The sequence below is a fragment of the Dasypus novemcinctus genome, chromosome 2 (assembly GCF_030445035.2).
Source record: "Dasypus novemcinctus isolate mDasNov1 chromosome 2, mDasNov1.1.hap2, whole genome shotgun sequence".
NCBI classification, from domain to species: domain Eukaryota; kingdom Metazoa; phylum Chordata; class Mammalia; order Cingulata; family Dasypodidae; genus Dasypus; species Dasypus novemcinctus.
Window position 1 is genome coordinate 187,475,976 of NC_080674.1, and position 16,712 is coordinate 187,492,687.

General features: G+C 38.5%; 1 protein-coding gene and 1 pseudogene across 8 annotated transcripts in view; one reads left to right on the plus strand and one right to left on the minus strand.

Annotated features, from left to right (window-relative positions):
- NSD1 (nuclear receptor binding SET domain protein 1) overlaps nt 1–16,712 on the plus strand; it is a 181,036-nt gene that overhangs the window by 63,199 nt on the left and 101,125 nt on the right. The window lies entirely within an intron of this gene.
- Nucleotides 478–2,261, minus strand: LOC139439869 (serine/Arginine-related protein 53-like; annotated as a pseudogene).

A 16,712-nucleotide genomic window follows, 5' to 3' on the forward strand; every position in this document is an offset into this window, starting at 1 on the left:
CACGCAGGGGTGTCCCCCGCTTAGGGGAGCCCCATGCGCAAGGAGTGTGCCCCGTAAGGAGAACCACCCAGCGCAAAAGAAAGTGCAGCCTTGCCCAAGAATGGTGCTCACCCACGGAGAGCTGGTACAACAAGATGACGCAACAAAAAGAAACACAGATTCCTGGTGCTGCTGATAAGGATAGAAGTGGTCACAGAAGAACACACAGTGAATGGACACAAGAGAGCAGACAACTGGGGTGGGGGAGGAGGGGGAAGGGGAGAGAAAAAAAAAAGGTAATTGGGATAGATTGAAAATTAAAAAAAAATAGTAATATTGGTATCAGGCAAACATACATACACTTATTGTTCATGTATAAATGATATACTTCAGTAAAATTTTATTTTAAAAAGTTAATATTGAGCTTTAAAAACCTAAATTTCTAATGTTAGTGGCAATACAACCATATATATGTATATACGTGTATATATATATTACTTAGGCCATAGTATTATCCGTTAGTCTTTCTTGTTGGAGAGCAGTTCATCTCTTGAACCACTCTTCAGCATCAGTTTTCTCAATAAATAAATTTGGATGGGTCAGAGAATTGTTGTCTTGGTACTAGATAGTGGTAGGGGTGTCAGTAGGGTCAATTTGTCAGTAGTAGGTGGATCAGCAACGACTTCACTTTACTAGGTTTCCCTGACTTCTTTTTAGAGGTACTGGGATTCAACCTGGGACCTTGCACATGGGAAGCAGGTGTTCAACCAGTGAGCTACATCCCATCCCCAGTGAGGTTGGCTTTTCATTTGTTTTGTTTGTTTTGTTTTGTTTTTAGGAATCCTCAACTTGGTACATGGGAAGCAGGTGCTCTACCACTTGAGCTACATCTGTTCCCCCCCTCCAACTGACTTTGACTTCTTTATTTGATCTGAATGTATGCTGAACAACAGAATCACTTTAAATAGCTTCAATTTCTATTACCCTCTTTTTACTTGTTCTCCCAGGGTGCCTTGGTTTTCTTCCTTTCTTCTTTTTGCTTCTTCCTCATTTCTTTCTTTGGCTTTCAGTGTTCCATCAGCTTTGTCCTGTTCTGCTGGTAACAGATGTTCTAATCCAGTTGTGATGCTTCCAGATTCCCCAAGTTTGATACAATATAATTCCTTGTCCTTCCTATTTTCCTTCTGCTTTTCTCTTTTTTCTCCTTATCTCTGGTTTTACACCCTTCTCTATCCTGAGACCTGCTATGGGTTTTTCTGTGACTGGACATTTCACTGCTTCAGCTGTGAGAATGTGGATAAGGTCTTGACCTGGCCCTTCTCGGATTTAGACCTCTGAACTCTAAAGGATTTCCTCCCCTTGAACAACTTTGACTTCATTTTCTTCTAGAGCCATGAGAAAAGCTACTGCTTAATCGATGCCTGTGACTTCTATCATAGGAATGTAAGTGAGGCTGAAGATCTTTGGACTGAGATCTTGCTTGACTTTGATTTTCTTCCATCTTTCTTTTGGGTTCATGTTCTCCTTTCTAAAGAACTGCTTCAAGATGACAGTCTTCAGTGTTTCTATTTTTTCTTACTTCTGCTTTCTTCTTCATTATCTGATGACCTGCACCTTAGGTCCCGCCCTTTGGGCTTACATGTACAAGTTCCATAGACCTGGAAGCCTTTCTTCAATTCAGGGGCGTCCTCTGCACTTGCTTCAGTTTAAGCTCTGCATATTTCTTAATTTTTTTCATAGCAGTAGCATCCTTAAAGGCAACCCCCACCCCTTCTTTATACCATATAGTTTTCTGACTTTCTATAATATTTTTAATGACTCCTTTTAATAGACCAGAAAATTCATTGTTTAGTCATCTTCTTGTACTTTTTTACTTGACTTTTCTTTTTTACACTTAAGGATTCTATTAAAGTGTTTTAGCCTTTAGTCTTTTTGATTATATTCCTAGGATGGAATACCCATAGTTTGAGTATTGAGTCAAAGGGTATTGCCATGTTGCTATTCAGGACGCTCTACTAAAATTGATTAGACCATAGAGGTGTCTTAAAAAAGAAACTGCTTTTTTCTGCCCTTCCTTAATAGAGAATATGAAGAGAATTGAGGAGTCTTTTGACCAAATGATTCCAACAGAGCTTAAAAAGAAACCTTACCTCTTTTTTATGCCCCAGGGCTTAATCCTCAGACCTTTTTCTTCATCCATACACAGTCTCTTGATCTTTTATCTGTACCCTGATGTCTCCTAAATTTATAACTCCAGCCTGGATCACTTCACAGAACTTCATAGTCACATATACAATAGCCTTCTTGGCATTTTTATTAGGTTGTAAAATAGGAATTTCATGTTGTTCAAAATCAAATTCCAGATATCTTTCCCAAACCTGCTTCTCCAACATAGTCTTCTCCATATTAATTAATGAAAATTCCACCTTTCTGGTAGCTGAGGCCTAAAACTTTAGAATGATCCTTGATTTCCCTCTTTCTGTAGCGGCCATATCCAATCATTTAGGATATCTTCTTGGCTCTCCCTACTTCTCACCATTTCTCACCATCTCCACTTATCCCAATTTGGTTCATTTTGCTGCTATATGGCACCTGAATTATTATTGCAATAACCTTTTTTTATACCAATTTTATCGATACATATTAATAAAGAGTTCATCCAAAGTGTACAGTCAGTGGTATTTGCTATAATCACATAGTTGTACATTCATTTCAGTCATTATTAGAGCATTTTCATTATTTCAATAAGAATAATAAACAAAAAACAGACAAGAAAATTCCTCTATGCTTCTCCCTCTGTACATAGCTGCTGTTTCTTGCTATTCTATCTAAAGTGTATAGTCAGTGGCTTTTAATGTAATCACAATGTTGTTTATTTATCATCTAAAAAATTTTAGAACAACTTCATTACTCCAAAAAGAAAGACTCTACACCTCTTAGCATTCCTTTCTCAGACCTACATAACTACTAATCCCCGTTCATCTTTATAAATTGATTTATGTTTACATTTTATGTAAATGGAACCATGCAATATGTAGTAGTCTGTGCCTGGTCTCCTTCATTAGTATAATGTTTTTTTTTTTGTCTAATATTAACATTTCGTACTAGTAACTTATATTTGTTCAGCTTCAAAGAAAAATGGTTTTATATATGCAGTTCTACCCATTTTCATATTTCACATAATGTATTTAGTTCATAATAGGGTAATCATTGTATTTGTCCTTTTGTGTCTGGCTTGCTTCATTCAACATAATGTCCTCTAGGTTCATCCATGTTGTCATATGTTTCACAACCTCATTTCATCTTACCACTGCATAATATTCCATCGTGTGTATATGCCACAATTTGTTTATCCAGTCATCATGCAGTAACCTTTTAACTAGTATCTCTGCTTCTACCGTGTATTAGTCAGCCAAAGGAGTGCTGATGCAAAATATCAGAAACTGGTTGGTTTTTATAAAGAGTATTTATTTGGGGTAGGAGCTTACAGATACCAGGCCATAAAGCATAAGTTACTTCCCTCACCAAAGTCTATTTTCACGTGTTAGAGCAGGATGGCTGCCAGTAGCTGTGAGGGTTCAGGCTTCTTGGGTTCCTCCTTTTTTTTCCAGGGCTTGCTTCTCTTTCCTCTGTGTGCTTACTTCCTAGGGCTCCAGGTTAAGACTTCAACTCCAACATCAAGAACGCTTGCATCAAAAGCTCCAACTCTGTCCTTTGCCATGCCTTTTATCTGTGAGCTTCCACTCATCAAGGGGTGGGGACTTGATGCCCTAATGATGTGGCCCAATCAAAGCCCTAATCATAGCTCAGTCATGCCCAGAAATAGACCAGATTACAAACATAATCTAGTATGTATTTTTGGAATTCTTAACCATATCAAACTGCTATACATCCCCAAGGCTGTTTCCTTTTTTTTTTTTTAAAGATTTATTTTATGTCTCTCCACCTCCCCCCATTGTCTGCTCTCCCTGTCCATTCGCTATGTGTTCTTCTGCGTCTGCTTGCATCATCCGGTGAAACTGGGAAACTGTGTCTCTTTTTTGTTGCATCATCTTGCTGTGCTAGTTCTCCATGTGTGCGGTGCCACTCCTGCATGGGCTGTGCTTTTTTCACGCTGGGCAGCTCTCTTTGCAGGACGCACTCTTTGCCTGTGGGTCACCCATATGCGGGGGTGTGCCTTGCACTCAGGCAGCACTGCATGTGGGCCAGCTCACCACAGGTCAGAAGGCCCTGGCCTGTGTGGAAACCATATCAAATCGCTACACACCCCTACCTCCAAGGCTGTTTTCAATACAGCACTCTGTGGTCATTTCAAAATCTTTAAAAAGACTTCCTTTTTCAAAGTAAAAAGGTATATAAGACTTTACTCCATGCTCCTTTTGCCCTGTATCATCTCTCACCTCATTTCCTTCTACTTTTACATCTTCTAACTCTGTTCTACCCATACTTTTTTGCTCTTCTATGAAAAATGCCGGAGTCTCTCCCTCTTTTAGTTTGTTAGGTGCTGAAAGCGTTATATATCAGAGATGGGTTGGATTTTACAATAGGTATTTATTAGCTTGTAAGCTTACAGTTCTGAGGCCATGAATATGTCCAAAGCAGGAGTTCATCAAGATGGTACCTTCTTCATGAAGACAAGCTACCAGTGATCCTGGACTTCTCTGTCACATGGCAAGGCATGTGGCAGCCTCTATTTGTTTCTTCCTTCTCTTCTGGGTTTTGTTCTTCTCAGCTTCTTGATTCTGTAACTTTCTCTCTGTCTGAATTTCATCCTCTTTTAAAGGACTCCAATAAGAGGATTAAGACCCACCCTGAATGAGCTGGATCACATCTAAAGTTAAGATCCTATCCTATTCAACAAAAGATCGGACTTGAGGTGGGTACATACCCATAGGAATTAATTGACTTTAAGAGCACTCCCCCATCATCTTTGATGTGGTATTTTATAATTTAGTTCAAATGATTTTCTTTTTTAAAAACATCTTTCTTTCTGTCTGTCTGTCTATCTATCTCGCTCTCTCTTCCTCTCCTTTCTCCCCCTCCCCCACCCTGCTGTTTTTGCTGTCTGTGTCCATTTGCTGTGTGATCTTCTGTATCTATTTCTCCTTTTTGTCTTCTCGTCTTTCTCCTCTAGGATTCACTGGGATATCATCCTGGGGACCTCTGATGTGGAGAGAGGGTCCCTGTCAGTTTTGCCACCTCAGTTCCTGGTCTCTGCTGTGCTTCACCTTGACTCTCCCCTTTGACTCTCTTTTGTTGTGTCATCATCTTGCTGCGTGATTCACTTGTGCGGGCACTTGACTTGCTATGTGGGCACTGGCTCACCACATGGGCACTCAATGTGGGCACTTGGCTTGTCGTGTGGGCACTTGCGCAGGCACTTGGCTCACTGCGGGCACTGGCTCACCACGTGAGCACTCACGTAGGCACTTGGCTCACCACATGGGCACTTGCCTTGCCACATGGGCACTTGGCTTTCCACGTGAGCACCCAAATGGGTACTCGGCTTGCCGCACAGGCACTCGGCTTGCCATGTGGGCACTGACTTGCCATGTGGGCAAACTTTCTCTTTTTCACCAGGAGGCCCCAGGGATTGAACCTGGGTCCTCCCATATGGTAGGCGGAGGCCTTATCACTTGAGCCACATCCACTTCCCCAAATTATTTTCTAATTTCTATTATGATTTATTGTTTTGACTTAAGATTTAAAAGAGTACTTGTTAATTTCCAAATATATGGCAATATTCTAGACTGTTGTGTTTTTGTTTTGTAATTAATTGTTATTGTGGTCAGAGAGTACGTTCCAAATGATTTCAGTCCTTTCATATTTCTTGAGACGTGCTTTATGGTCCCCAGTACATGGTCAGTTTTTGTAAATATTCTCTGTGCTTGAAAAACTTATGTATTCTGCAGTCACAGATTATTGTAGTTTATCCTTTAAGTTTGTTGTTTATGATATTGCAATTTTTCTAAGCCCCTAGTAGATTTTTTCTTTATTTATTCTGTCAATTACTGAGAGAGGTATTCTCTCCCCTATCTATTAGAAAATATTAGACTATCTAATACTATCTATTAGAAAAATATTATTCTTGTAATTCTGTCAATTTTTTGTTTTCTATATTTTGAGATTGTTATCCGAGGCATAAAATTTTAAAAGTTATCTTACTAGTGAAATGGAGTATAACAGTTTATAGTTAATTGGGATCTATTTGAGTTTACTATGGTATTTGACTTGTTTATTTTTTTCCTTTTTTTTCTCCTCCTTTCTTACAGTCTTTTGGATTAAAATGTTTTTTAATTAGTTTTCCTTTTATTTCCTCCCACTCCCGTTCTAGTATAGAAGTTCCATATTTGGTTTCTTTTCATTTACACTTGATCTTAGCCAAAAAGCTGAGAAGCGATGGTTTCTTCTCATTTAGAAGGTTTACCCTAGAAATGACAAAAGCTTTTCCTAACATTCTGAGATTTAAACACTGTTACCTTCCTTGCTGATAATAAATACATAGACCCTAAAACACTTTATTCAATACCTAGATCTTAGAACACTTTAGTAGTTTACCCCTTTCCTACGTGGGGTGTAGTGAATTTTTATTCTTTTTTTGTTTTTGTTTTAAAGTCCATTACTCCTACTCCTACTCTTACTCCTACTGTTTTAAACAATCATTGTTGATTTTGCACATTTTTACTTACCCTTTTTTTCTCTTTTCCCAGTTAAAAGCAAGTGTTTATTTTTGGATGAAGAAACTTACAGAATAATGAGCATAGGAACAATATGCTAGTTGCACTGAATAATTATTGTTCATATGCTATAATGTTATTTTACATTTATCTGGTCTACTCCATTTCTTATTTATACATGAACATAAACAAAAAGTGAAGAGTAAACGTTGTGAACTTAAAAAGCAAATGTGTATAACATCATAAAGGGGTCCCCTACATCAGCCCCACCACCAACACTTTGCATTGTTGTGAGACATTTGTTACAAATTATTAAAGAATATTGTCAAAATCTTATTACTAACTATATCTTACATTTGTATATTTTTTACCCCAAGCCACCCTATTATTATTTTTAAAAACATTTTTATCATAGAAGTTATGAACATACAAAACAATCATGCACATGTGCAGAATTCCCACACAATACCCCTCTTTCAACATACCACACCTTGGTGGAATGTTTGTTGCAGATTATAGATAGTATCATCAGACTATTACCACCAACCATGGTCCATAACGTTCATTTGGCCCACTTTTTCCATACTTCCCTATTGATACACACTAAATCTTTTGCATAGATGTATGAATATTATAGTATTGCTGTTAACCCACAGTCCATAGATCATGCCATTTGTATTTTTCCCATGCTTCTCCACATTCCTACCACTCTGCAATAGTGACGTATATCTGCTGTAGTGCACAAAAGATACTCTTGCATCTGTACCATCCATCATAATTCTCATGTACTTCTGTTTACTATGTTATTCAGTTCCTAGATTATTCTCTAGCTTTCTTGTAGTTGGCATTTACATCCCAGAACTCCCCTTTGCAGCAACATTCCCCTTTATAAACTAGCTGTTACTATAGTGTGTTACCATCAATTCTATCAAATTTCCACACTTTTACAGTAGAGTTTATTAAAACTTCTACAAACATTAAAAATCAGTAGTCCATCTCAGTCCTCCTCTTATCTCCTTTAAGAATGTACCACTTAAAAAAAAAAAAAAAAAGAACCCACTATCTACCTACCACCACATCTTTACATTGGTGTCCTACATTTTCTTATAGAAGCTTTATGGTTCTTGGTTTTCTACATTTAGGATTTTGATCCATTTTGAGTTAATTTTTGTATAAGGGGTCCTCTTTCTTTATTTTGGCTATGGATAGCCAGTTCTCCCAGCACCATTTGTTGAACGGAATGTTCTGCCCTAGCTGGCTGGGTTTGACAGGCTTGTCAAAAATCACTTGACCTGAGATGTGAGAATCTGTTTCTGAACTGTCAGTTGGGTTCCATTGGTCTATATGTCTGTTTTTATGTCAGTACCATGCTGTTTTTTTTTTTATTTTTTATTTTTATTTAACTACTACAGCTAGGTAATATGATTTAAAGCCTGGAAGTGAGAGGCCTCCAGCTTTGCTCTTCCTTTTTAAGATATTTCTGGCTATTTGAGGCCCCTTAGTGATAATCGTGTATTCTACTTATTTAAAAAAATGCTGGTGGAATTTTTATCAAGATAGCATTGAATCTGTATATCAATTTGGGGTAGAATTGACATCGTAATGATGTTTAGTTTTTCAGTCTTTGAGCATGGAATGTTCTTTTCTGATTTTTTTAACAGTGAGTTGTGGTTTTCTGAATACAAGTGCTTTACATCGTTGGTTAGGTTTATTTCTAAATATTTGATTCATTTATTAATAGTCGCTTTTGGAAATGAAATTTCTTTTTCTTGACTTCCCTCTCAGATTGTGCATTTCAAGTGTGTCTTTTAAAGTCTGTTTAAGTATAGCTATTCTAGCTTTTTTCTTTGGTTACTACATGCATGGAGTATTTTTTTCCACCCTTTCACTTTGAATCTATTGGTATCCTTGAGACTAAGGTGTCTCTTACAGACAGTATATAGATGGTTCATATTTTCTTATCCATTCTGCCAGTCTGTTTCTTTTGATCCAGTCTGTTTCTTTTGATCAGGCGGTTTAATCCATTAACATTCCATGTTATTACTGTAAAGGCAGTTCTTATTTCACCCATTTTGACCTTTGTCATCTTTTATTTTCATCACTCTTTTGAGACTTTTAGTTATTTTACTGATATAATCTTCATTTCTAGATTCTTCCAGGCCTCTCTCTCCTGTCTTTTCTTTTCAGACTATAGCACACCCCTTAGTTTTTCCTGCAAAACTGGTCTCTTGGTTACAAATTCTCTCAGTTTCTGTTTATCTGTGAATATTTTAAACTTACACTCATTTTTGAAAGACAGTTTTTCCCGATATAAGATTCTTGACTGAAAGTTTTTTTCTTGCAGTATCTTTTTTAAATTTATTTTTTATATTTATGTATTTATCTCTCCCCCCCCGCATTGTTTTGCACTCGCTATCTGCTTTCACTGTCCATTTGCTGTGTGTTCTTCTGTGTCTGCTTGTCTTCTCTTTAGGGCGGCAGTAGGAACCAATCCTGGGACCTTCCAGAGTGGGAGAGAGGTGCTCAATCTCTTGTGCCAACTCGACTCCCTGGTCTTCTGCGTCTCTTTTTGCGCTACTGCGTCTCTTTTTGCGCTATCCTAACTATATCATACCAGTGCCTTCTTACTTCCATGGTTTCTGATGAGCAATTGGCACTTAATCTTATTGGGTGTCCCTTATATGTTATGCATTACTATTCTCTTACTGCTCTCAGAATTTTCTTTTTGTTTTTGGCATTTGACATTCTGAGTAGTATGTGTCTCAGAGTTGGCCTATTTGGATTTATTCGGATGGGAGTATATTGTGCTTCTTGGACATGGATATCTATGTCCTTCAATAGGTTTGGGAAATTTTCTACCATTATTTCTTCAAATATTCCTTCTGCCTCTTTTCCCTTCTATTCTTCTCCTGGGCCACCAATGACACGTATATTTGCATGTCTGTTGCTGTCACTTTCTCTTTTTCAGCAGGAGGCCCCAGGGATCGAACCCAGGAACCCAGGTCCTCCTGTATGGTAGGCGGAGGCTTTATCACTCGAGCCACATCAGCTTCACTTTCTTGTGACTCTTCTTGGGTCATCTTGTGTGTGCTTGCTGCTCCTGCCTGTCACGCTAGCTTGCTGTCTTCTTTAGGAGGCACTGGAACCAAACCACAGACCTCCCATTTGGTAGGCGGGAACTCATCTGCGTCCTGTCAAATTCGGTTTTTATCTGTCCATGTGACTTTGGAGAAGTCTTAGCCTCAAGCTTCCCCATCAATAAAGTAGAACTGAAAAAAAAAAAGTTTTTATTTTTCTTAGGTAGCTTAAATCCGACGAAGACCCTTAGTAGAATGTTATGCTCCCTCTACCCTTTCAATGATAAATACTCTCTAAGTAAGTATGTCTTCTGATTTGAATTTGGTTCTGTTGTATTAATAAAATAACAAAGGTGATGCAAGAAACTGTAAATGAATCTGATGTTAATTATTGGTTAGACAACTAAGAGTTTGGCTTTTGAGCAATTATAGCTAAAGTTGTGATCCTAAAGAATTAGCCTGTATTCACTAAAAGCAAGTCATTATTAGACTAAAATTTTTCCTACTTTTGATAATTTCCATCTCTTCTAGATCTCTTACTGCTATCCTGTGCATAAGATGGAAAAGTGGGAATTGATTAATAATGCAGTTAGATCTGTTTATAACTGTATGGAAACTAAAAAGAGAAGTATTTAGTAATAGACTTCTTAAGAAACTATCCCAAAATGGATAAAAGAGAAGCCTTGTAAGTGAACTGACACAGCATACCAGTTTAACCATTAATTGCTATAAATTATGGCTTTCTTTAATTTATTGAAAATTAGGGTCATAATTTAATTAATACTTCTGGGATCTTTTCTGCCTTTTCTGGAGTGGTGATAAATGGTAGCCTTTGACTTGTTCTTTTTTTTTTTTTTTTTTTTTTTGATATACCAGGGCTGGGCTGGGGGTTGAAACCAGGATTTCATATGTGGCTACTGAACCAGCTAGCCACATCGGCTCCCACTGACTCATTCTTATACTCTAGTAAGTTATAAAAGTATGTTGATACTTACGAGGTTTTTAAGATTTTTATTCCCCTCCCCCCCCCCCCCCCCGCCGTTGTCTGCTCTGTGTGTCCATTCACTGTGTGTTCTTCTGCATCTGCTTGCATTATCCGACGGCACTGGGAAGCTTCATCTCTTTTTTTGTTGCGTCATCTTGCTGCGTCTGCTCTCCATATGTGCGGCGCCGCTCCTGGGCAGGTTGTGCTTTTTGCACGCAGGGTGGCTCTCCTTATGGGGTGTGCTCCTTGCTCATGGGGTACCCCTATGCGGGGCACCCCTACGTGACATGGCATTCCATGCATGCAGCAACACTGCATGTGGGCCAGCTTACCACATGGGTCAAGAGGCCCCGGGAATTGAACCCGGGACCCTGCATATGGTAGATGGACGCTCTATCAGTTAAACCACATCCACTTCCCTTACGAGTTTTTTTTTTTTTTAAGGCAATTCAGAATTTCAGGCCTTTAGTATATTCAGAGTTGAACAAACCATCACTCCAATCAATTTTGCAACATTTTCATCACCCCAGTAAGAAATCTATAACTGTTAACAGTCATATTCCATTTACCCCAAGTCCCCACACCCCTAAACAAAGATCTGTCTACTTTGTCTTTGTGGATTTGTGTGTTCTGGATATTTCATATAAATGAAATCATATAATGGGTAGTTGTGGCTGGCTTCTTTGACTTAGGACTTAGCATATTATTTTCAAGATTCATCTATGTTGTAATTTTATATTGGTATTTCTTTTTATTGTTGAATAATGTTCTGTTGTATGGATATATCTCATTTTGTTTATCCATTCATCAGTTGATGGACATTTGGCTTGTTTCTACTCTTTGACCTTTATGGAAAATGCTTTTGTGAAGATTCATGTACAAGATTTAATGTTGACATGTATTTTCATTTCTCTTGGGCATACACACACATAATACTGAGAAGTATATTGGCTGGGTCAATAGAATATATGAGTTGCAATTTTTAAATCCTCACTAACACTTGTAATGATCTGTTTTTAAAAAAATTCTAGCCATTCTAGTGGGTGTGATCTGGTAATTTCATTGTTCATGTTTTACGTTTTTAACTTTTACTGTGGTAACATATATACGATTCAGAGTTTCCCATTTCAACCATCTTCAAGTGTACAACTCAGTAATACTAACTATGCTCAAAGTATTATGTTACCATTATCAATATTCATTACCCCAACATGTTCATGACCTTAAACAGATATTCTGTCCCCACTAAACACTAACTCCCTCTTCACCTCTACTGTCACCCACTGGCCCCCGGTAACCTACGATTTACTGTATCTGTCTTACGAAGTTTGCTTCTTTTTTTTAAAAAAAAGGTTTCATTTTATTTTTTATTTCTTTCTCTCCCCCTTCCTCTCCCCCAGTTGTCTGCTCTCTGTGTCCATTTGCTGTGTGTTCTTCTGTGACCGCTTCTTCCTCAGCAGCAGCACCGGAAATCTGTGTTTCTTTTTGTTGTGTCATCTTGTTGTGCCAGCTCTCTGTGTGTGCGGTGCCATTCCTGGGCAGGCTGCACTTTTCTTCCGCACTGGGTGGCTCTCGCTATGGGGTGCACTCTTTGCGCATGGGGCTCCCCTACGCAGGGGTATCCCCTGCGTGGCATGACACTCCTTGCGCATATCAGCACTGCGCATGGGTCAGCTCCACATGGGTCAAGGAGGCCCGGGGTTTGAACCACGGACCTTCCATGTGGTAGGCAGACGCCCTAACCACTGGGCCAAGTCTACTTCCCAACTTCTTTTTTATGTATGTCATGTAAGTGAGATCATATAATATTTGTCGTTTTGTGTCTGGCTTATTTCACTCAACGTGATGTCTTCAAGATTCATCCATGTTATAGCATGTATCAGAACTTCATTTCCTTTTTATCACTGAATAAGTTTCTCTTGCAAGTATTCTTAACCTTTTTTGTTCCATGGACCCCATTGCCAGTCAGGTGAAACCCTTACTAAGCCCACATTATACCGTGTATTATTTAATAAATATATCACATCCGTACCAACAAGTATACCACATCTGTACCAACACGTCCCCACAAGAATACTGTTTTTTAAAAAATTTATATCAAGCTTTCAGACCCCTTGTTAAGAACCGCTGTTCTATTGTATGTATATACCACACTTTATTCGTTTGTTGATTGACACTTGGCTTGTTTCCACCATTTGGCTACGTGAATAATGCTGCTATAAACATTGGTATAGGGAAATGGACTTGGCCCAGTGGTTAGGGCGTCCGTCTTTTGGGTGTATACCTAGAAGTGGTTGTAGGGTCAATATGGTTCCACCTCCTGAGGAGCCAGCAAACTGATTTCCACAGGTGGAAATGCCATCAAGAATGTATAAACCTTGCGATTTCCTTGCATCCTCACTAATGTTCTCTGCCTTTTTTTTTTGTTTTTTAATTGTTATCCCAGTGAATATCAAGTGGTATTATATAGTGAATTTTATTTGCATTTCCTTGATAACCAGTCATGTTGACTATCTTATCGTGTGCTTATTGGCCATATGTATATCTTCTTTGGAGAAATGTCTATTTAAGTCCTTTACCCATTTTTAAATTGGGTTTTTGTTGTTAAGCTGTAGCACTTCTTTATATATTCTGGATTTTATTTTATTTTATTTTTATTTTTTTAAACATTTTTCTTTTTTTTAAAAAAGATTTTATTTATTTATTTAATTTCCCCCCTCCCCTGGTTGTCTGTTCTTGGTGTCTATTTGCTGCGTCTTGTTTCTTTGTCCGCTTCTGTTGTCGTCAGCGGCACGGGAAGTGTGGGCGGCGCCATTCCTGGGCAGGCTGCTCTTTCTTTTCACGCTGGGCGGCTTTCCTCACGGGCGCACTCCTTGCGCGTGGGGCTCCCCCACGCAGGGGACACCCTTGCGTGGCACGGCACTCCTTGCGCGCATCAGCGCTGCTCATGGCCAGCTCCACACGGGTCAAGGAGGCCCGGGGTTTGAACCGCGGACCTCCCATATGGTAGACGGACGCCCTAACCACTGGGCCAAAGTCTGTTTCCCTATATTCTGGATTTTAAAGCCTTAACTGATACATGGATAGCAGTTATTTTCTCCCATTCTATAGACTGTTTACTTTCTTGATAGTGTCCTTTGATGAAGTCCAATTAATTTAGTTTTCTTCGGTTGCTAGTACTTTTTTCTTGTATCTAAGAAACCATTGCCTACTCCAGGTTTACAAAGGTTTACTCCTGTGGTTTTTTTCTGAGCATTTTAGTTCTTACATTTGGGTTTCAAAATGGAATTAATATTTGTATATGGTGTGGAGGTGAGGTCTAACTTTCTTCTTTTACATTGTGTTATATCACATTTTAAATTACTATTTCTTATTAAAATTTTTTTCATGTGTGTTTTGAATTTTATAGCTCAACTTGGGGAGAGTTGTCATTTTAACAGTATGAAGTCTTCCAATTCATGAACACAGGATTTCTTTTCATTTGTTTATGATTTTTAAAAATTCTCTTTAAACCATATATATATTTTAATTAATTAAAAAAATTATACCAGTGTTACATAGTACTCAGTTTACCCAAGATGGTAACTACTGTAGCAATCTGGTTTACTCAGCAATTATACTCTCCCCTTATTATCATTTCTCATTCTTGTGGGATTTGGGGCAATGTTCACTCTGACTACTTCAGACTAAGAAGGTAGATATTATGGGGCAGAGGAATGGAATTGTTTTGCTTGCAGGTGAAGATAGTTCTTTCTTTTGGCCTGGGGCTGGTCCACCATCATCATTTTCTTAGTTGTTCAGGATAGAACCAAAGAACTGAGAGTATGAGTTGGCCATCTGTCTGCTGGATTTCAGGGCTCCACTGGCATAAGAACAATCAGAAGTCTTTAAGTCTCCGAGAAGTATATTTAACAAGTAAACTGAAAATTATAGGTTCAAAGAAAGGGAGTAGAATAATCATGATTAGGGGATTTATACTTAAGTATAAACTATGTTATATTGGGGAAATAGCTTTTCATATATTCCAAGATAGAGCCTGCTGAGGGTGTGTTGATTATATGTGGTCATGTGGCTTGCCTGTCGTGTCTGGATACTACTAGGGCCCTCAGGAATGCTGTTTTGTGGTGTAATGCTCTATAAATGTCTGTTAGGTCTGGTTTACCATATCATTCAAGTTCTCTGTTTCCTTACTGGTTCTATATCCAATGCTGAGACTGATGTATTGAAGTCTCCAGCTATTATTGTAGAGATATCTATTTCTTGCTTCAGTTTTGCCAGAGTTTGCCTCATGTATTTTGGGGCCCTATGCTAAGGTGCTAGACATTTATGACTTCTTCCTGGTGGATTGTCCCTTTTATTAATATATATTGACCTCCTGCATTTCTTATAATTTCTTTGCGTTTAATGTCTGTTTGGACTGAAACTTTAGCTAGTCCTTCTCTTTTTTGTCTACTGTTCGCATGGAATGTCTTTTTACTTTCAGCCTATTTGTATCCCTGGATCAAAGGTGAGTCTTTTGTAGACAATATATGGATGGGTTATTTTTAAAAATTCATTCTGTCAGCCTATATCTTTTTTTTTTTTGAGGTCCGGGGGATTGAACCCAGGGCATTGTACACTGGAAGGGGAAGCAGGAGCTCAGCCACTGAGAGCTATACCCACTCCCAGCTTTCATCTTTTGGTTGGGGAGTTTGATACATTCAAATTCAATAACATTACTGTAAATGCATTCGGCCATTATATTCTTTGTCTTTCATATGTCATACCTTATTTTTGTCTTTTTACTCTATTGGTTATCATTTCTCTTATTCTTTTTCTTATCCTCGACTCCAACCCTTTCTCTCTTTCTCTCCTGTTTTTTTTTTTTTGAATTGTAGTGCTCCCTCTAGTCCTTCTTGCAAAGCTGATTGTTTTTACAAAGTTTATTAGTTTCTGTTTGTTTGTGATATTTTAAACTCATATTCAAATGACAGTTTTGCTGGATAAAGAATTCTCAGCTGCCAATTTTTCATATCATGCCACTGTCTGACCACTGTCATTTCCATGGTTTTCTTTTCTTTTTTTTTTTTTTTTTAAATTTTTTTATTTTTTATTGACTTTGTAATAATATTACATTAAAAATATATATGTGAGGTCCCATTCAACCCCACCCCCCCACCCCCCCTCTCCGCCCCCCCAACAACACTCGTTCCCATCATCATGACACATCCATTGGATTTGGTAAGTACATCTTTGGGCACCTCTGCACCTCATATACATTGGTTCACATCATGGCCCATACTCTCCTCTATTCCATCATGTAGGCCCTGTGAGGATTTACAATGTCCGGTGATTACCTCTGAAGCACCATCCAGGGCAGCTCCATGTCCCGAAGACGCCTCCACCTCTCATTCTTTTTTTTTTTTGAGGAACCAGTGCTTGAGATTGAATCGCGACCTCACATATGGGAAGCTGGTGCACAACCACAGAGCCACATTGGCTCCCTTGAGTTGGTTTTCCCATTTGTTTGGTAGATGTTTATTTATTTATTTATTTTTAGGAGGCACTAGAAACTGAAACTGGGACATCCCATGTGGGAAGCAGGCACTTAACCACTTGAGCCACATCCGCTGTCCTTCATCTCCATGGTTTTTGATTAGAAATCTATACCAAGTCTTATTGGCATCCCTTGTATGTGATGGTTTGCTTCTCCCTTGCTGTTCTCAGAATTTTCTCTTTATCTTTTGCATTTGACATTCCAAGTAATATGTGTCTTGGAGTAGGTCTATTCAGATTCATTCTGATTGGGATATGATGTGCTTCTTGGACATGTAAATTCATTTTTTCCGTGAGTGTTGGGAAATTTTCAGCCATATATTTCCTCAAATACTTTTTATCCTTTTTTCCATCTCCTCTCCTTCTGGAAGTCCCATCACATGCATGATGTTGCACTTCATGTTATCATTCAACTCCCTGAACCCCTGCTCATTTTCCCCCCATTTTTTCCCTCTGTTT